This window comes from Procambarus clarkii, chromosome 12 (genome assembly GCF_040958095.1).
Source record: "Procambarus clarkii isolate CNS0578487 chromosome 12, FALCON_Pclarkii_2.0, whole genome shotgun sequence".
Taxonomy (NCBI): domain Eukaryota; kingdom Metazoa; phylum Arthropoda; class Malacostraca; order Decapoda; family Cambaridae; genus Procambarus; species Procambarus clarkii.
Window position 1 is genome coordinate 17,556,689 of NC_091161.1, and position 22,500 is coordinate 17,579,188.

Here is a 22,500-nt window from a genome sequence, read left to right on the forward strand (position 1 = left end):
TATTGCTCCAATATGACATTTTTCTAATAAAAAGGCTATTTTCAGTGTAGATAATGCGATAATTATCATTAAATTGACTCTTGGCATCTGACGATGAGAGGAGAGTGAGTGGTCTCTGTGGTCAGGTGGAGGAAGGAGGGTGGGGGCGGGGGAGCATGTGTTGCCTCCTGACAACAACTCTCTCACCAATGCCCCCCTGACACCATTTTATCACCATTTTTATCACCATTTCTCCCTAGAAACAATGCGTAGGGATAATAAAACACTACATAACTGTTTACACTCTGGCGAATCATAGTTGATGACAGCCAGCTCTGACGCTCGGCCTCGGTGACCGCTTGGACGAACATTCCTCACTTAATCGAACATTTGTATGTTCCACTGAACATTTGGTACCGAATTCAATTTGTTCGGCTCTTCCGGGAATTCGATAGAGCGGGGTTCGTTAGTCTGAGGAAGCACTGTATATATATATATATACTGTATATATATATATATATTTATATATATATATATATATATATATATATATATATATATATATATATATATATATATATATATATATATATATATATATAAATGGAAATTTAGCACATTTAAATAATGTTATTAAGCTTAAGAATAAATTACATAAGATTAACATAGTAAAATGACTGGGATACAGATGGATCAGTAATCACATTACAAGTCCAATTATTTCCTAACTGAAGTCTGTAACGCACTATCATGTCATATTTCATAATACAAATTAGGTAAGAGATATGCAATATCAACACAAAATCGTCAGCTACTATTTCCAAAACACATTTATTATATAGCATTAAACTGCTCTTTCACTTCGGGGGCGCTTACGCTGATATGGTTTTTTGGCAATTCCAAATGTTTTTGGGATTGAAAAAATTTTCACCAAAATGTGTTGTATACAATGAAATGATTATACATTGCTCTGTTGTGAACATTGTATACAGTACCTCAAGATATAAATCCCACACCACTTAACTAGCTCCCAGATACCTAATTAATTCCCTACTCTCTGTAAATGTCTTCCTGGTGTGTGCGTGTGTGTGTGCGTGTGTGTGTGTGCATGTGTGCGTGTGTGCGTGTGTGTGCGTGTGTGCGTGTGTGTGCGTGTGTGCGTGTGTGTGCGTGTGTGCGTGTGTGTGTGTGTGTGTGTGTGTGTGTGTGTGTGTGTGTGTGTGTGTGTGTGTGTGTGTGTGTGTGTGTGTGTGTGTGTGTGCGTGTGTGCGTGTGTGCGTGTGTGTATACACCCACATATAACACCCACATATGTGTTGTATGTGGATGCTGAAGTTCAGTCTCTTGTCTATGTATAGGTCAAGGAACTTTCAATAATCATTATTGCTAATGTTAACATTGTGTATACAGTTGAATTTGGTTTCAAGATTTACTTCCGAACTAAAATAGTAGTCGGTCTTTTTTATGTTTAATGTGAGTTTGTTAGTTTACATCCATGAGTGGACTTTTTAAATCTGTTATTTTCATTATTATATAGTGCGTTTGGGTTGGGGTATGAATAGATGAAGGTAGCATCGTCAGCACTTATGTTTACACTTATTGGAAGTATCTAAGTATCAACTAAAGTATCTTCACACTTGACTTAAACTTTAGTAGCTATTTTCTGGACCATTCCTCAAGTTTCGGAGGTCAATGAAGATGGAATTCACATGAAATTGATTGTTACCATCACTAATAATGTTGTGTTTTTCTCTGTCTAGCTTCGGACACGGTCATGTTACAATTGTGTCTTAGAGAGTTGCGCGCAATTAAGGATGATAGAAATCACTTACAATTAATGAAGGATGGTAGAAAATCACAATTAATGCATCAAGTTTGGAGACTTGAATTGAAATTGAAATTGAAATAAGTTTATTGAGGTAAAATACACACAAAGGGATGAGGTAGCTCAAGCTATTCTCACCCCGTTCAGTACATCGTGTTAATACATACATAGACACACACACTTGTACACATTTTAGTGTAACAAGCAAGGCAAATAGTTCTGTTTGATGGGAAGAGGCAACTGCACTTGCAGCTGCACCCGTGTGGCGGTGTAGGAAACCATCAATGTATATGATTTAAGAGAGAGAGAATGATCTGTGGACAGCATCAATATGGCGTAAGGTATTGGGCTTTGCCTCAAGATGAAGCATAATAAAGAACCCGAATATCAGGAGAAAAAATTACATTAAAAATTGTCCACATGATACATATATATAATCACGTTTTAAACATTTCAATTGTATTATTTGCAAATATATATAATTAGGAAGTAATGTTTATCTGGGTAAGTTGTCAGCTTTTATGAACTAATAGCTAGTGCGGCTTGTATATGGGGTACATCCGGTCTCTTGCCCTCTGCGGCGGTAACTTTATGGTCAGGAAGCCACAAATAGTTACAGTTCAAGTTCAAGTATGTTTATTGAGACAAGAAAAAAATACATTTCAAAGGGATAGAGTAACTTAGGCTATTTCTACCCCCTCTACTGCAAGTCCCTCAAGGGGCGCACAAATTCAGTAAGTACAAATAGACAATTAACATTACAAGAATCCCATTTAACATTGCAGGTTAATATAGTAAGTACAGCATCTAATTGTTACACTCTTGGGGCAAAATTTTTGTAGCTCCTAAGTATACTGTCTATCATACCATTATCACACATACAAACAATTTGATGTGGTACATTACTTATTTCCTTATTTCTATAGTTATCAATAAGTTGACACTCTAATACATAATGTTCTAAGGTGTGGGCGTGCGGCATACTACATAATTTACAATCCTTATCTTTTTCACTGACATCAACTCCGTATTGCCAGATATATTTGTATCCTAATCTTAATCTCATGTAAATTGAATCCTTCCAAGTTGACTTTCCTTTACCATAGGTGAAGGACGAGTTTGTATTTATTACTGAATAATTCTTAAGTGTGTTACTACTATCCACTATTGCCATTCTTTTTATCATTTCTTCATCTTCATCTTCATTTCCTCTTATTAATGTTATATATACATGTACACATAATCATACATACATGTACATATATATACATATGCGGTAAATCCAGAGAAATGAAATATGGAATTTTCCGCATACAAATGATTATTGTTTCGTGATCGTCAATTGCATATATACATATACATACATATACATTCACATACATATTCAATCACCCACACAAATACACACATCAATAATATTTGTATCACAAGTGATTAAACAAGAGGCTCACAAGTCACTATACTAGGCACTTTACATCTATGGTGAGTCGTCCAATTATTAGTCTTGCTCTACACCCACCCAACTTGGCGGCAGCTTAACAGTCATGTGCTCCACACCCACCCAACTGGGCGGCAGCTTTACAGTCATGTGCTCCACACCCACCCAACTGGGCGGCAGCTTAACAGTCATGTGCTCCACACCCACCCAACTGGGCAGTAGCTTAACAGTCATGTGCTCCACACCCACCCAACTGGGCGGCAGCTTAACAGTCATGTGCTCCACACCCGCCCAACTGGGCGGCAGCTTTATAGTCATGTGCTCCACACCCACCCAACTGGGCGGCAGCTTTATAGTCATGTGCTCCACACCCACCCAACTGGGCGGCAGCTTAACAGTCATGTGCTCCACACCCACCCAACTGGGCGGCAGCTTAACAGTCATGTGCTCCACACCCACCCAAATGGGCGGCAGCTTTACAGTCATGTGCTCCACACCCACCCAACTGGGTGGCAGCTTAACAGTCATGTGCTCCACACCCACCCAACTGGGCGGCAGCTTTACAGTCATGTGCTCCACACCCAACCAACTGGGCGGCAGCTTAACAGTCATGTGCTCCACACCCACCCAACTGGGCGACGGCTTTACAATCATTTGCATGAATTACTTACAGTAAGCAAATTTTAGATACTTCGCTAAGATTTCGGGCAGCACATCATTATAAATGAAGTATTTACACTTTTCTTGGACACCAATGATGGTGTTATCTCTGAATTCCGCGATTTTTTTTAAATTCCAGTACTGTATATAATGACGCAAAGTATGCGAATAGTTCTGCAATAGTGATCCTATCCTGCGTCTTAATTTACATACATATCTACTTCTGTTTTGTGTATTAAAATTACTACATTTTTATGTTAATTTATTTCTGTAAATAATGATGATGATAAATTTCAATAAATGTAAGTAAGAACATAAGAACGGAAACTGGTCGCGTAAATGGAAATGGTTGGGTACATTTCCTTTCACCTACCTAATGCGAATATTCATGTGTCCGGACACTGGCGATGGTGTGGTATTGCCTATTTATTTGACCATATCTTTGCTTTCATTTAAGATATGTTTTCCTTGAAATGTATTTACATTATCGTCTACATCTGTCTTTATTCTGAAATAAAAACTTTTGACGTTACTTTGCATATATGTACATTAATTATAAAATTGATTGGCTTGTGTGCAGGCCTTCACACTCCCTGAGCGAGCCATCAAGTAACTATAAAAAGGCATATATCTTCACTTTCACTTCAGTTATATTTATACCAAAGTATTAACATGCAGCTTATATGTCTTTCAGATGACATAAAAAACTTTGTTTTTTCCAATATATAGATTCAATTAACATTGATTTTCAAAAGGTCATAGTTCCCATCGAAAGGGAGAGCGTCGGCCAAGAAGCCTTGTTTAAAATATGAATATTTTCCTCTCTAATAAGGTATAATCTCTGTGATGCATTAACACAAACTATTTTATATCTGCCTTTCTGATAACATATATAAATATAATCTTTTATTGTGAATATTTGTTAATTAAGTAATATATCAGAGAGCGTGTAGGGTTCGGTGTTCTATGAACGAAAAGGACTGGAGTAGTTTAAATAGCGAACGCATACCAACGAATAACGCTAGTATCTATATAACAAATTTATTGTCATGTGGAATTGATTTAACTTCCAGACACTTTTTTTTAATAAATATTAAATATTTTGTGGCTGTTTATGAAAAATATTATAAATACACATTCTACTTGTTAATATTACCAATTAAATTTGCGACAATTTGAGCCATGAAATACGACGACTGGATCACTGTGTACAGGAGGCTGATATGGCAGCAAACACTCTCCAGGCGACCATATATCTTGGACAAGTCGCTCCACACAATTGTCGCTTGGACCGTCGACTTCCTATGGCGTCACCTCTCACATATTTACGTCTCATTTCGTTATGAAATTAGATTATTTTAGAGTAAAAATAGGTTTGATCATGTTCTACGTGTAGCACCAACATTATAGTAAGTAAATATACCATATTTCTTCATTACTTATGTAATGCTAGGACGATTTGGGTACTTTTGGGCCGATTTGGGTAATTCTATGGACCCGTGGTGGTGTATTGAGAGGTGAGGGGCAGTGGTGGTGTATTGAGAGGTGAGGGGCAGTGGTGTATTGAGAGGTGAGGGGCAGTGCTGGTGTATTGAGAGGTGAGGGGCAGTGCTGGTGTATTGAGAGGTGAGGGGCAGTGCTGGTGTATTGAGAGGTGAGGGGCAGTGCTGGTGTATTGAGAGGTGAGGGGCAGTGCTGGTGTATTGAGAGGTGAGGGGCAGTGCTGGTGTATTGAGAGGTGAGGGACAGTGCTGGTGTATTGAGAGGTGAGGGGCAGTGCTGGTGTATTGAGAGGTGAGGGGCAGTGCTGGTGTATTGAGAGGTGAGGGGCAGTGCTGGTGTATTGAGAGGTGAGGGGGCAGTGCTGGTGTATTGAGAGGTGAGGGGCAGTGCTGGTGTATTGAGAGGTGAGGGGCAGTGCTGGTGTATTGAGAGGTGAGGGGCAGTGCTGGTGTATTGAGAGGTGAGGGGCAGTGCTGGTGTATTGAGAGGTGAGGGGCAGTGCTGGTGTATTGAGAGGTGAGGGGCAGTGCTGGTGTATTGAGAGGTGAGGGGCAGTGCTGGTGTATTGAGAGGTGAGGGGCAGTGCTGGTGTATTGAGAGGTGAGGGGCAGTGCTGGTGTATTGAGAGGTGAGGGGCTGTGCTGGTGTATTGAGAGGTGAGGGGCAGTGCTGGTGTATTGAGAGGTGAGGGGCAGTGCTGGTGTATTGAGAGGTGAGGGGCAGTGCTGGTGTATTGAGAGGTGAGGGGCAGTGCTGGTGTATTGAGAGGTGAGGGGCAGTGCTGGTGTATTGAGAGGTGAGGGGCAGTGCTGGTGTATTGAGAGGTGAGGGGCAGTGCTGGTGTATTGAGAGGTGAGGGGCAGTGCTGGTGTATTGAGAGGTGAGGGGCAGTGCTGGTGTATTGAGAGGTGAGGGGCAGTGCTGGTGTATTGAGAGGTGAGGGGCAGTGCTGGTGTATTGAGAGGTGAGGGGCAGTGCTGGTGTATTGAGAGGTGAGGGGCAGTGCTGGTGTATTGAGAGGTGAGGGGCAGTGCTGGTGTATTGAGAGGTGAGGGGCAGTGCTGGTGTATTGAGAGGTGAGGGGCAGTGCTGGTGTATTGAGAGGTGAGGGGCAGTGCTGGTGTATTGAGAGGTGAGGGGCAGTGCTGGTGTATTGAGAGGTGAGGGGCAGTGCTGGTGTATTGAGAGGTGAGGGGCAGTGCTGGTGTATTGAGAGGTGAGGGGCAGTGCTGGTGTATTGAGAGGTGAGGGGCAGTGCTGGTGTATTGAGAGGTGAGGGCCAGTGCTGGTGTATTGAGAGGTGAGGGCCAGTGCTGGTGTATTGAGAGGTGAGGGCCAGTGCTGGTGTATTGAGAGGTGAGGGCCAGTGCTGGTGTATTGAGAGGTGAGGGCCAGTGCTGGTGTATTGAGAGGTGAGGGCCAGTGCTGGTGTATTGAGAGGTGAGGGCCAGTGCTGGTGTATTGAGAGGTGAGGGCCAGTGCTGGTGTATTGAGAGGTGAGGGCCAGTGCTGGTGTATTGAGAGGTGAGGGCCAGTGCTGGTGTATTGAGAGGTGAGGGCCAGTGCTGGTGTATTGAGAGGCGAGGTACTGTGCTTCACATACAGTATATAAAAACAGCATAATATTTTAATCACAAGCAGGGTTTCCTAATGGCTCCTTGAGACTTATGTGCAAAGTACTTAACCCAGTTACAAGTTCCAAATCATGTGTGTTGTATTATTAAACATCTCTTTAGGAAGCTGATTTGTTATTTCTTAGTGTTCACTATTACTAGGTAATGATAAATATTTATCTCACTTATTTTTTTTTTTTTTGAGATATATACAAGAGTTGTTACATTCTTGTACAGCCACTAGTACGCGTAGCGTTTCGCACAGGTCCCTGGAATATGATGCCCGCCACGAAGAATCGTTTTTACAACCAAGTGCACATTTTACTGTTGCGTTAAACAGAGGCTACAGTTAAGGATTTGTGCCCAGTAAATCCTCCCCAGCCAGGATACGAACCCATGACAAAGCGCTCGCGGAACGCCTGGCGAGTGTCTTACCATTACACCACGGAGACTGTTATTAATTATATTCAGTTATTACAGATGATTTTGATGCTGCAAACCAGAGATGCATAGCTGTGGAAGACACGTCTGAAGTGGAAACTTAAAACGAAGCTTCAGATATGAAGCAAAGAATGCCAAGAATAACAAATGTAAGCTTTGAAAACCTAGTTCAGTAATGAAACAATTTCATAAAATTGACATACTGTGCATTATTTCATCTCATTGTCAATCATATTTAATGATTTTTTTTTATGGAGTAATCTTTGCTATGTTGATAGTGCTCGTTGTGTGTCTGCAGGTGCATTCATTGTGTGTATGATGCCTGGTGTTAAAAAATTACTTCTTACTCGTTCATGCTGTCATTTAGACGTTTGGCCTTGATGAGGTTCAGTCTTGTGACTGGTGTGTGGCACGTTTCTGTTGAAATGTAGTCTTTTCGAGACTACATTTCAAATATTACCTAACATACATGGCTACTCCCTCTCCTTGTCTAATATATGTGTGAAATAGATTAAATCCATTTATTTGATATTCAGCTAATAGTTCTCTATTTTCTACATTCATCCATGTTTTGGTAAGTGCAATAATATGTATTGTTTCATTGCAGATAAGAGATTCCAGATCTTTCCAGATTTCCGAAGTACTGAAACGCACACCATACTGGCTTGGTGGATCTAGGTGCAAGGTAAAATAATTTATTTACTTGTTCAGTATATATTTTTAGCTAATTATCAGTATATAAAACCACAGTACTTAATTTTATCAGTGTCAAAGACACAATTACATCTTACTCATAAATACCATTATATACCTCACTTGTGGTAACATATACACACATTATAATAATAATAATAATAATAATTTTTATTTAGGCAAAGGTACATACATAAAGAAATTTTACAAAGTTTGTTGGCTTTATAGATAGAGCTAGTACATACAATGCCTAAAGCCACTATTACACAAAGCGTTTCAGGCAGGAAAAAACACTACTGACTAAAGCTTAAAACTAATGGGTAAAAAGAAAAAAAATGCGTTGAGTACAAATAAAAATAGAGGTAAAAGAGGGGGGAACATTGTTGAAAAAAACAGCACAAATACAATTACAAATTATTACAGAAAATTACATTAAAACAGCGTTGATTTGAAAAAAAAAAAAAAAAAAAAAAAACATACATGGGTTGACAATAGAGGGGTAAGGTAGGTTACAGGGAATTTATTAGGTATAGCTTCGTTTTTAACTTAAACTGGTTGAGAGAGGTACTGTCTTTAACATGGTTGGGAAGGTCATTCCACATTCTGGGCCCCTTGATTTGTAGAGCATTTCTGGTTTGATTAAGTCGTACTCTAGGAATATCAAAACTGTATTTATTTCTGGTGTGGTGCTCATGGGTTCTGTTACAACCTTCTATGAAGCTTTTGAGATCAGGATTGGCATTACAGTTTAGCGTTTTATATATGTATAATACACATGAGAGAATGTGCAGTGACTTAATGTCTAACATATTCAGGGATTTGAGTAGGGGTACCGAGTGATGTCTGGGGCCAGAATTGGATATTGTCCTAATAGCAGCTTTGTGTTGAGTAATTAGAGGACGTAAGTGATTTTGGGTAGTAGAGCCCCAAGCACAAATACCATAGTTGAGATATGGATAGATAAGGGAGTAATAGAGAGTCACCAGGGCAGGGCGTGGTACATAATATCTGATCTTAGAAAGAATGCCCACAGTTTTTGAAACTTTTTTTGATATGTTTAGAATGTGTCCCTGGAAATTCAGCTTGTGGTCAATGAGAATGCCAAGGAATTTGCCATCTAATTTGTTACAAATTTGGGTATTGTTTATTTTGAGATTTATTTGATTAGAGGATTTATTGCCAAACAGAATATAGAAAGTTTTGTCAATGTTAAGGGTGAGTTTGTTGGCAGTTAGCCACAGATGGACTTTATTTAGCTCAGTATTTACTGTGGCATTTAGAGCAAGGGGATCAGGACTGGAGTAAATGAAGGTTGTGTCGTCAGCAAATAGGATTGGTTTGAGGTGTTGGGAGGCATTTGGAAGGTCATTAATGTAGATGAGAAAGAGGAGAGGGCTAAGTATGCTGCCCTGGGGAACACCAATGTTGATGGGTAGGGTGGGAGAAATTGTATTATTCACAGAAACACATTGGAGCCTGTCAGTAAGGTAGGATTTGAGGTATTGTAGGGAGTGTCCTCTGACACCATAATGATGTAATTTAAGAAGAAGGTTTTGGTGGTTGACAGTATCGAAAGCTTTACGCAGGTCCACAAATAACCCAACAGGGAACTCATTTTTATCAAGAGCTGTATGAATCGAGTTAAGCATACTAATAAGTGCATCGTTAGTGCTTTTTTTGGGCCTGAAGCCATATTGGCAAGGGCTAAGTATATTGAGTTTGGCTAGATATGAGTAAAGCTGCTTATAGATTAGTTTTTCAAAAATTTTTGACAAGTTTGGCAGGATTGATATAGGTCTGTAGTTGTTAACATCTGTGAGATCACCACATTTGTGGACAGGCGTTACTCTCGCTTTTTTTAGAATATCTGGAAAGGTTTGGAGTTCAAGTGACTTGTTGAAGAGCAAAGCAATAGCAGGGGCTAAAGATCTGGAGGCTTTTTTGTAGATTAAAGTTGGTATCTCCTCAAGGGCACCAGACTTGGTTTTAAGGGAAAGGATTATCTCATTGACGTCAATGGAATTAATAGGCTTTAGGTACAGAGACTGGGGATAGTTCCCTGTAAGATAGTCCTTAATGTCAGTACTGGAAGATGGAATATCATTAGCAATGGAAGAGAAGAACCTATTGAACTCAATAGCAGAATCAGAGGCTGAAAGCTGACCATCGTTATTAGACAGGAGAGTCGGTTTGTTATTTAACCCTTAACATGCTCGGGGTCTAATATCCTGCCATCCACACAGGCGCATGTCATTTTGAAAAAAAAAAATTTTTTTTTTTTTGCTAATCTGTTAAGTTCTGTTCACTGATCACGGGAAAAATAAAAAAAAAATTCTATTTTACTTACTTTTGTTGCAATAGAGCCGAGAAGGACGGTGATGACGTCACAATCTGCATGTTCGCTAATGCAGTACACGCCCGGGAGGTGTTGCGCGCGGTCCTCAAACAGCCAGAGTTTCCACAAATATATTTTCGCACTATTTATTTACAATGTCTAAGCGCATTTTATCTAATTTTTTTTCACTAATTGTGTTTCAAATACTGTTTGAACATATTTTGTATCAATAATTGTTGCATATTTGAGTATACACAGGCGCACACAAATGTTTTCAATTACGGCAATATAATATGTCCTTACAGTCTATTATATTGTATGTTCTGCTTATATTTGTATATATTTACACACACACGCACACGCTATCTGCTTATATGTTTACATATTTACACACTCGCACACGCTATACACACTTTGAAGCACACTTAGATTTCTAGACTGTGGTAGTCATTGAAGCAGTCGACAGCACATAATGGGATACCACACGTTTCACACCATGTTTGCACAGGCTTCCGTTTCTTGATTCTACGTGTCGTTGTTTTACACACCAAGCAATCACGTTGGGCTATTGCACGCTTCACACCAGGTGGCAAATACTTAAGTTTGTGTGCTAGGAAGCCTTCAGTGTGAGCGAGGCGTGGAGTACCAGCATGCTGCAACAGTGGGTTTATGATGGGCCGCTGAATACCTGGGACATCTTTTGCAAACTTTCCTAATAACTGTATTGCAGCATCAAATACAAAGTCACGGAAAGTGGGCTTACGTCCAGTTCTCACAAGGTACATGTTGAAACAGTTCAGCATGCTCATGTCCACAAGATGGAAGAACACTTTTTTCGTCCACCTACATGTCTTCCGCACACACTCTGCAGTGCCAATCATCATGTCTGATTTATCAATCGACCGCATGTTGATATTATAGTCTAAAACACAGTCTGGCTTATATAGTGGTGCGTTTGTTTTATGGCTCACTTTCCCACTGTTCACCATTGTTCCATCATGAATTGTTGTCAACAAGTTCACCTCTCTTTTGTCTTTCCACCGAACTGACAGAATGTTATCACTTTTCCTTCTCTGACACTCATCAACTGCAATGTTGTTGTCAAACACAGGCATTTCCCTTCGTTGTGGCTTTACTGTACCAACCAATCCGGTTCTATTTTCTAGCAAGAACCGAGCTAGCAAGGGACTTGTATAGTAATTATCTGTGTATAAAATGTGTCCCTTGTTCATCCACGGAGCCATGATGGTCTTCACTACACTCCCCGAGAATCCATGTTCGTCGTTACCGGGAATGTCTACATCACTAGCCGAGTACAGAATCATGTGTAACACGTATCCTGTCTCACAATCACAAAGAACAAAAAATTTCAGGCCAAATCGGTTTCGTTTTGAGGGAATGTACTGTTTGAATGGAACACGTCCCTTGAAAAGTATGAGAGATTCATCAACCACCAGCTTCTGTGCTGGTACGTAAAAATCTCTGAATTTTCCAATAACATCGTTCATGTAGTGCCTCACTCGCCACAGTCTATCATCAGGTGTTCGGTCCTGAACACTTCCAAAATGTAGACACCTGAGGAGTATCTGAAACCTGTCTCGTGACATATATTTCCCGAATAAAGGTGTTGGTATTGTCTTGTCCTTGCTCCAATAGTCATTTATTGCATGTTTGTGACAGTGCTTCATCAACAAACAGAGTGCCAAAAACACATACATTTCCGCCACTGTGGTATTTTTCCAACTCTGCAGTCGTGAAAATTCTGTGATTTCCCTCTCAATCAGGTAAGCAGCATGCAGGTTCGTTTGGTGTACAATGTATTCCATGAGTGGTTCATCATAGAATGCTGTAAAATATTCCATCTCAGCCATGTCCTCACCTTGATTAGGGAAAAGGTTTGTAATCCCTACATCTTTATCGTCAAAGTGAGGAATATTAGGAATAAAATCGTCACCATCACTCCACTCAAGTATACCAGGCGTCCTGTGAGATGCAGAGGAAGGACGGCGAGGAAGTGATGCATACCGGCGACCAGGAGCTGAATACCGTCTGCGAGAAGCACGGCGGCTACGTGCACGTGAGGTGGGTGCACGTGAGGTGGATGCACGTGAACACGAGGGTCTTGGTCCCTCATGTGGTGCCATGCGGTGGCGCTTGGCCGGGCGAGATGCTGCTGACGCGACAATTTCTCGCCCAGTTACACCACTGGTACCAGCCACAGGCTCGATAAAACTTTGATCTGAGTCACTAAACCCAGAAAAGGAGTCACCTCCCTCTGACTCGTCACCCTCAAACAGAAAATATCCACAGGAACTGTGAGGTCGTGGTAGAATTGGGGTAGAAACTGGGCGAGGAGGCATCGGTGAGCGTATAGGCCTCGCCATGGCATGGCGGTCATTCTCACTTTCACTGCTGCTGCTACTATCACCCGACAACTGTGTATAATCCTCATCGTTGTCTGAATCGTCAAACACACTTTCTTCACCTTCAGAGAATAATTCGTGGGCTATTTACTCTGGGGTGAGGGACTGAGTGGTGCGTGCCCGTGAGGCGTTTGACCGTGCGCTCGCCATGGTGACTCTCGCTAAACTGAGGCCTCCCATGCCTTCGGATCGTGAGCGGGATTTTTTTTCAAAATGGCCGCTGTTTACTAGAGCCCCTGGGCAGCGTATGGGACCCCCAGCTACACCGCGGGCCATTCAAATCGTGCGCGGTACCCATACACTTCATATGAAGTGAAGCGCAGTTGACTGGTAAAACGATTTACACTTCATATGAAGTGATGCGCACTTTAAGGGTTAAAGACTTCTTTGATCCCAATATTTGTGAAATTGTTCTCCATGTTTGTTTAATGTTGCTCTTTATTTGGGTAAATTTATCTTCGTAGTATTTAGTTTTGGCTCGTCTAATTATCTTAGATAGCAATAATGAGTAATTCTTTGAGAATTCTTTGGAGACAATTCCTAACCTATACTTTTTCTCAAGGTCATGTTTTTTATTAATAGATTTAAGTATTCCCTTTGTAAGCCAGGGATTGTTAAGCCTTTTGGTTGTGACTTGTTTTGTAAGCATAGGACAGTGGGTATTATAAAGGCTAAGAGTTTTTTGAAGAAAAGATTGAACTGCTAGGTTGATGTCCTCTATGTTACCTAACTCGGACTCCCAGTTGACATTATCAGTAGCAGTTATAAAATTGTCTATAGCAGTTTCATTGTGTAGTCTAAAACGTATCTCTCTTGACTCAAGAGGTGGTTTGCTAATGTTAGTTAAGAGAAATGTGGGGTAACGGTCTGTAGTGCTATCGGTGATTATACCTGAAGTAAGCGGAGAGGTTATATTTGTCCAGATGTAATCTGTCCAGATTACCTTGAGGTTACTTTGAGGTGCTTCCGGGGCTTAGCGTCCCTGCGGCCCGGTCGTCGACCAGACCTCCTGGTTGCCGGACTGATCAACCAGGCTGTTGGACACGGCTGCTCGCAGCCTGACGTATGAGTCACAGCCTAGTTGATCAAGTATCCCTTGGAGGTGCTTATCCAGTTCTCTCTTGAACACTGTGAGGGGTCGGCCAGTTATGTCCCTTATGTGTAGTGGCAGCATGTTGAACAGTCTCGGGTCTCTGATGTTGATAAGAGTTCTCTCTCAGAGTACCTGTTGCCCCTCTGCTTTTCAACGGGGGTATTCTGCACATCCTGCCGTGTCTTCTGGTCTCATGTGATGTTATTTCTGTGTGCAGGTTTGGGACCAGCCCCTCTAATATTTTCCACGTGTAAATTATTATGTACCTCTCCCGCCTGCGCTCAAGGGAGTACAGTTTTAGGCTTTTTAGTCAGTCCCAATAGTTTAGATGTTTTACTGAGTGGATTCTAGCAGTAAAGGATCTCTGCACACTCTCCTGGTCAGTAATTTCTCCAGCTTTGAAAGGGGCTGTCATTGTGCAGCAGTACTCCACTCTAGAGAGCACAAGCGTTTTGAAAAGTATCATCATCGGTATAGCATCTCTAGTGTGAAAAGTTCTTGTCATCCAACCTGTCATTTTCCTTGCTGTTGTGACGGCTACTTTATTGTGTTCTTTAAAGGTAAGGTCTTCCGACATGAGTACACCCAGATCCTTTACATTGCCTTAAAAGTATTGTGCATTAAGTGTATTATGTAGCATTATCTGTAATCAACTGATTTTCAGAGCTGCTCATTACAAAATACTCTTTAAAAAAGTGTTTCTTAACAATAGGAGCATTTCATTACAGTATATCCATAATCAACTGTATCAAACCCTATTACAGGTAAAACCAGTAGGCATTCTACTGTATTTTATCAAACACCTATTAGAATAATAGATCTTGTAATGATTTTGCAAAAATAGTGCCATTTACTATTTTTAAAATATTATTAAAAAATGTACCGATATGGTGCATTCGGATGACAAACCAAATTTTTCACTTGACAATTGAGCACCTGCTACATCCAGATTCCAGGGAGGAAAGGAAGGACGATCTTTGGAATCATTACCTAAATAGACAGGAAAGCTCATTTATCAAAATACATTAACATTATACATATTTTGATCAAAATAGAAAATATCACGGAAACTCCGAAACTCGGAAAAATCCAGATGACATCTACAAACAAATCCCCTTTTCCTAATTCTGCATCTCTCCTTTGGAATAAATTTTGTTGTGCCTTTATCATATATTTCACAAAACTTGACATACATCTCATTTACTTCATGTCCTAACAGCAAGTGTTTGTCAAATTCCTTAAGGAAATATCTGAGTTCCCCATAATGACCTCTCCACAAATCAGGTTTTTCAACTGCTTCAAGCTTATTTTCTAACAGATTATAATGCATTGCATACTTTATTCCCAAAAAGACATGGTCACTTTTACCCAAGGGAGGGAGGTACTGAATGATAAATATCTCTTCCTCTTTCCTTGTAAATATAACATCCAGAATGGAGGGAACATCCCCTTCCCTCATCCTCGTAGCTTGTTTAACATGTAGAAACATGAATGTTTACAGGATGAGGTTTACAAATCTACAAGTCCAAAAATCCTCTGTTTTAGCTTAGCAAAACTTAGCTTAGCCTACTATATTGAACTTTAACTTTATAACAAAACCAATCAAAAGGGTTTGCAATAATATTAGTTGAAAAATTCTACCAATTTTTGTTTGTGTGTTAATAGTAAAAATGCTTATGTTTTTATTGTTAAATTTCAAAGTAATATCAGTTTGAAGACGTTTAAGAATAAATATGGCTAGGTCCCTTTAGTGTATAAATGTATATTATCCACCAAAAAATTCACACAAACAAAAATTGTTATTTGTAACTTATAAACTTTTTCTAGTATGTGTCCTGAAGTAAATTTCTATCAAACCTCACTGGAAAATTCATTGGGTTTGTATGTTTATTGTTAGTATGATATGCAGTCTACTGATCAATTGAACTAGGTACTATTTATCATCCGAATGCACCAATATGTCTTCATTCTTCCCAGATGAAGGAACTAGGTAATGTTCATCATCTGAATGCACCATATGCAATGCATCATCTGAATCCTTTCCCACACTCATGACACACGGGAGGTTTATCAGCTGTATGCACAATCCTGTGAGTTTTTATAAGTCGCAGACGATTGAATCCCTTGTCACACTCAGGACATTCACGAGGTTTATCATCCGTATGCACAGTCATGTGATTATTGTACTGGAACATTTCCCAAATCTTTTCCCCACATTCAGCACACTTGAAATGTTTAGCACCCGTTTGTAGCATCCTACGCACATTTATTTATTTATTTATTTATTTATATATATATATATATATATATATATATATATATATATATATATATATATATATATATATATATATATATATATATATATATATATATATATATATGTCGTACCTAGTAGCCAGAACGCACTTCTCGGCCAACTATGCAAGGCTCGATTTGCCTAATAGACTGAGTGATTTTCTTTATTTTCAATAAATCATTTCCTATTGGTTTATTTTAAATATTATTATTATATTATATTAAGAACATAAATTATCGATTTATTTATGTTAGTTTAGGTTAGGTTAAGATAGGTTAGGTTAGGTTAGGTAGGGTTGGTTAGGTTCGGTCATATTTCTACGTTAGTTTTAACTCAAATTTAAAAAGAAATAGCTCATACATAATGAAATGGACAGATTTATCATTTCATAAGAAAAAAAATTAGAAAAATATATAAATTCAGGATAACTTGGCCTATTAGGCAAATCGGGTCTTGCATAGTAGGCCGAGTACGACGTTCTGGCTACTAGGTACAACATATATATATATATATATCTATATATATATATATATATATATATATATATATATATATATATATATATATATATATATATATATATATATATATGTTGTACCTAGTAGCCAGAACGTCCTACTCGGCCTACTATGCAAGGCCCGATTTGCCTATTAAGCCAAGTTTTCCAGAATTTACATATTTTTTCAATATTTTTTCTTATGAAATGATAAAGCTACCCATTTCATTATGTATGAGTATTTTATTTTTAAATTTGAGTTAAAACTAATATAGATATATGACCGAACCTAACCAACCCTACCTAACCTAACCTATCTTAACCTAACCTAAACTAACACAATTAAGTCAATAATTTATGTTCTTAATATAATATAATAATAATAATTCAAATAAACTAATTGGAAAGATTTTATTTAAAATAAAGAAAATCACTCGGCCTATTAGGCAAATCGGGCCTTGCATAGTAGGCCGAGAAGTGTGTTCTGGCTACTAGGTACGACATATATATATATATATATATATATATATATATATATATATATATATATATATATATATATATATATATATACACAGTGGTACCTCGGAATGCGATTGTCCCTGTATGCGAGGTTTTCGGAAGGCGAGGTGTATTTACTCCAAAAATTTGTCTCGGAAGGCGATGGTTACTTCGGGAGGCGAGTTTGGACGCGAGTTTGTTGATACGCGTACAGCCGACCTAGCGCGTTCGTCGCCCCTCCGCCCCTCAGTTTATTATTGTCTCGCGCTCAGTGACTACCCCCACATCAATTCTTCTCGCGGATTTTCAGTGTTTTGTTGGATTTTTGGTGATTTGTCTATACAATTTGTTATTATATATCTCACCATGGGTCCCAAGAAAGCCAGTGGTAAGGATAAAGGCCAGAAAGCTCATCTGAGGATGACAATAGAGGAGAAACAAGAGATCATTCGGAAGCATCAGAACGGTACACATGTTGTTGAACTTTGTAGGCAGTACAACAAAGCCACATCAACAATATGCACTATACTTAAGAAGAAAAATAAGATTATGGGTGCTAAAGTGGCAAAAGGAGTAAGAACATTAACGGCACAAAGACCACAAATACTTGAAGAAGTGGAAAAGTTGTTATTAATTTGGATACACGACAAGGAGTTGAGGGGTGATAGTGTTTCGGAGGCCATTATTTGTGAGAAAGCCAGGGTGTTGCATGAAGACCTTCTAAAGAATACCCCTGCAACGAGTGATGCAGATAAGAAAGAGTTTAAGGCAAGCAGGGGCTGGTTTGAAAAATTTAGAAAGAGAAGTGGTATCCATAGTGTTACAAGGCATGGGGTTATGTGATGTGATTATGGAAGGGGACTCCCCTTCCAAACAGTAACTCCTCTCCTCCTCCCCCCTCCTCACCATCTTCCATACGCCTACAGCACTCGACAGCAAGGTAAGTAATAACTGGAACACAGTTTTGTAGGTTTATTTAGATGAATTAGGTAAATTAGGTATAAAAATTTAGTTTGATGTGGGGTTTTTGGGGTAGTCAGGAACGGATTAATTCATTTCCCTTTATTTCTTATGGGGAAATTAACTTCGGAATGCGAGTTTTCGGAAGGCGAGGCGTCTCCAGGAATGGATTAAACTCTTATTCTGAGGTATGCCTGTATATATATATATATATATATATATATATATATATATATATATATATATATATATATATATATATATATATATAAATATATATATATATATTTATATATATATATATATTACGGTGCCCTCTCCTATTTCTTTCGTTTGCCGGCTTAAAGAGTCATATCAGCTCTCCCTACTGATTCTCTGAGGTTCAGGGAGTCTATTGACATATGTGGCGACCAGACCGGCTGCCGGTTAAGGGAAGGAAGTTACATTATAAGTTGTAAATAAAGGGAAATTGGCGCCCTGTTATAAAATGAAAGAGTATCCCCTAATGCAGATACAGTGGAACCTCTATTAACGAGTGGCTCTATTAACGAGTTTTTCCAGTAACGAGCAAGCCACTCGCAGCAAATTTGTCTCTATTGACGAGCTCGCCTCTATTAACGAGTGAAACCACATGGCGCTTCCTAGCGTCTCGCGGGTTCTCGCAAATTCTCTGACGCCTCCGACGCCAGTGTTGTTGCTGTATCTCACACGACAAGCATCCCTCTGGATTTATTTGAGCTTTTCTTTGGGTTTTTAGTGGTTTTGCGACTACAATTTGTAACACACGATGCCTCCAAAGAAGCTGCTTGCTAAAGATAGTGTTTTCAAGAGGAAGAAAGACAATTATTATGGATTTCAAGAAGGAAATTATAGCAAAGCATGAGTGTGGTGTCTGTGTGATTGATCTCACAAGGAAGTATGGCAGGTCCTCATCAACAATTTACACAATTAGTAAGGGAATGAGGAGGTAAGGGAGGATGCTGCCTCTTCCACTGAGATCAGGGAAGTGTTTGGAATGTTTGAAAAGGTGAACACATTCTTGGAAAAGCTGCCCTGATAAAGCAGTGACAACCCAGTGTGTGAAAATGTTTAATTAATTTATCACTTTGTGATAACACTTTATGAAAGTGTTATCACTTTCGCAGGTATATGTCGCTTGAACGTAACACACTTTTTTTATCTTGAATGCACCCAAACATTGTGCTCAAGCGTCATTTGAGCAAATATTTCTTTAAAATCCAATTCTTATCCGATCGACTTGGGGGTTGTATACATGTTTGCCATGAAATTTCCGTTTTCTTTAATAACCACATTGCCTATTTGAGAAAACGGCATTGTATTGTATCTTCGTGGTAAGACTATTATATTGTTGACACAACGAGTATAATCAACGTAGTTTTTTATTTGGTGCTGGTCTAACGCATCCTTGTGTGACATTTGAAATGAAATTTGGGTGAAATTCCCAAGAAGAGAGAGAGCACCTGACTCAGAGGTGGATTCTCCTTCCACACCATAACCCCTCTCCTCCTTCCCACCTCTCCATCGTCTCCCTCAAGCCAGCAACTACTCTTCATAAGGTAAAGTAAATATTAAAACACTACAACAAAACATTTATATTTACATGTGCAGTATTATATTTACATAAAAAAAAGTCATACAAGTATGGATGTTTTTGGGAGTGGAACGGATTAAATTTATTTCCTTTATTTTAAATGGGGAAATTTGTTTCCAAAGACGAGTTTTCCAGGTAACGAGCTCGGTGCCAGAACGGATTAAACTCGTTAATAGAGGTTCCACTGTATGACCTTTTGGAAGGGACACTAGCCGATCGCAGATTGGTCGACTTAGGTCGCGGGCGACAAATCAGGGCCCGCCATGACGTCACCGAGTGCCCCGGGCGGCGCCAACGTCAGAAGTGACCCGACCTTGGAAGCGACAGGACGCACCTCGGTCTGCTCTCCAGGATTAGAGGCTCTACAAGCCTTTCTTAGTGGATTAGCTAGTGCTGGCTATTGCAGCCCATCAGATATATTGGAGACCCCGCGCTTCTGTGAAGCAAAATGAACCAAGTTTATTGAGCGAAAGAGGGCCAAACTTGAAAAATATTCGGCGACGACGCAGGGCGGCGACGCTGGACGTTGAGGGTCAGAAAAGGTGTGGCGGGCAAACCTAGCTGTGACCGGGTCACATCCACTGAGGGTCTTGGAAGGACGACACCATGCCTAGGACAAGAAGCAACGCCTTGTGGAAGGGGCGAGTGTGGGAAAAATAGTGATTAGCTCAGCGCCCATCGATAAACCAGGATTGGGGCAGCTGAATCTCAGGGATTGGAACGGCGACGACGCGAAGGCTCCACGACACCGGAGGACGTGTGGAATGTCCTGGATCGTCAAGGATCGACCCAAGGAAGCGTGGGAACCTCACACCATCGAGGGACAGGCGTCGTGAGCCAGGAATGCAAGGTAGATCATTTTCCCTCCCATTACCCCTTGTGTGAGTAGGCTAGTTAGGCCACAATATTTGCTCATGTATGTGGCAACAGGACTTTAATTCTTTAGTAGTAGAATAGGCTGCAAGGCAGCTTGTGTCCAGGACTGTCAGAGGGGACAGTGTGTATGGATGGCAGGACAGTGAAGAAGAGGCGCCGACGTGGTGAAGAGGCCCTCCTGTGAGAGTGTGGGACTCCTGTCTTCCTGCCCAGTTGAAGGAGTGTTGGAGGTCGTGGAAGAAGAGGCTGACGATCTCCAGACTTAGTATCCATATTTCCATATTCATGTATTACTTGTGATTGTGTGTGTGTTCATGTAATTTGCATCAGTAAATTCGCACATTTTATCACTGTGTTTAAGTGTGCCTCCATTTATGATATTCCTCTATGAGCATACACGAAGGTTATCACAGTACCACCTAGGGAACACAACGTTCTCTATAGAAGTTCAGATTGCCTGGAGAGTGGTAAAGACAGCACAGACTTACATAAAAGTGTACCCTTAGCCATCCGATCAGTATCGGTGCCTGAATGGTGGCAACTATTAACGTAGTGGCTAGAGAGAGGTAAAGCCACACAGACCTTCCTGGGAGAGTACCCTGGGCCAACAGTCTAGTAGCAGATCTATGGGAGTAGCAATCTTCTGGCTACAAACAATATATAATACACCCACTGAACTGCATTGCTGGGGTGCAGATATAATAACCCAGCTGGCGACCTTGCTAAGAAGAAGATAGAGAACACAGGCGGGAAAGGAGTTCCTGCAACCTTTTTTTGTCTGGCAGGCAAGACTCAGGGAGGTTATAATTATAAGGTAAGCCTGAGTCTTCCTTCACTCCTCCACGGGTCTAGGCCGGAACTGTTCACAGCAGTTTCCCCGTGTTTGACTGAAGGGCTTCCAGGGTGAATCAGTGGCACCCCCTTTTGTGGTGGAAGCAAAGACCTGCGGAGGTGGGCATTGTTGGTCCTCTCCTGTGTGACCAAGGAGACTCCGGTGAATCCCGGGAGTCGGAGGGGCGGAGTATTTGGGCCTTTTGAACCCCTAGCAGCTAAGTGTTAGCAGAGCCCCGGCCCACCCACCTCCACGTGACAATATATATATAATATATATATATATAATAACTGAAAACTCAGGCTTGTTCGCATATATATATATATATATATATATATGTCGTACCTAGTAGCCAGAACGCCCTTCTCAGCCTACTATGCAAGGCCCGATTTGCCTAATAAGCCAAGTTTTCATGAATTAATGTTTTTTCCACTACCTAACCTAACCTAACCTACCTTTTTTGGCAACCTAACCCAACCTAACCTATAAAGATAGGTTAGGTTAGGTTAGGTAGGGTTGGTTAGGTTCGGTCATATATCTACGTTAAATTTAACTCCAATAAAAAAAAATTACCTCATACATAATGAAATGGTTGGCTTTATCATTAAATAAGAAGAAAATTAGAGAAAATATATTATTTCAGGAAAACTTGGCTTATTAGGCAAATTGGGCCTTGCATAGTAGGCTGAGAAGTGCGTTCTGGCTACTAGGTACGGCATATATATATATATATATATATATATATATATATATATATATATATATATATATATATATATATGCGAACAAGCCTGAATGGTCCCCAGGACAATATGCAACTGAAAACTCACACCCCAGAAGTGACTCGAACCCATACTCCCAGATGCCACGCAACTGGTATGTACAACACGCCTTAATCCACTTGACCATCACTATGGGTTC

At 40.1% G+C, this 22,500-nt stretch overlaps 1 protein-coding gene across 7 annotated transcripts in view; it reads left to right on the top strand.

Moving 5' to 3' along the window:
• The window catches only part of LOC123772842 (uncharacterized), a 654,514-nt gene that overhangs the window by 482,982 nt on the left and 149,032 nt on the right, over positions 1-22,500 (top strand). The window contains exons 2-4 of one of the 7 annotated variants that reach the window (XR_011228213.1): positions 7,499-7,608; positions 8,067-8,144; positions 19,994-21,294. The exons of 2 other annotated variants lie outside the window; for them this stretch is intronic. The gene's annotated coding sequence lies outside the window, so the exon portion shown is untranslated. Of the gene's footprint in view, positions 1-5,419; positions 5,448-7,498; positions 7,609-8,066; positions 8,145-19,993; positions 21,295-22,500 lie in introns of those variants that run through there. 4 more of the 7 variants (XR_011228214.1, XR_011228212.1, XR_011228211.1 and 1 more) reach the window with 4 other exon arrangements.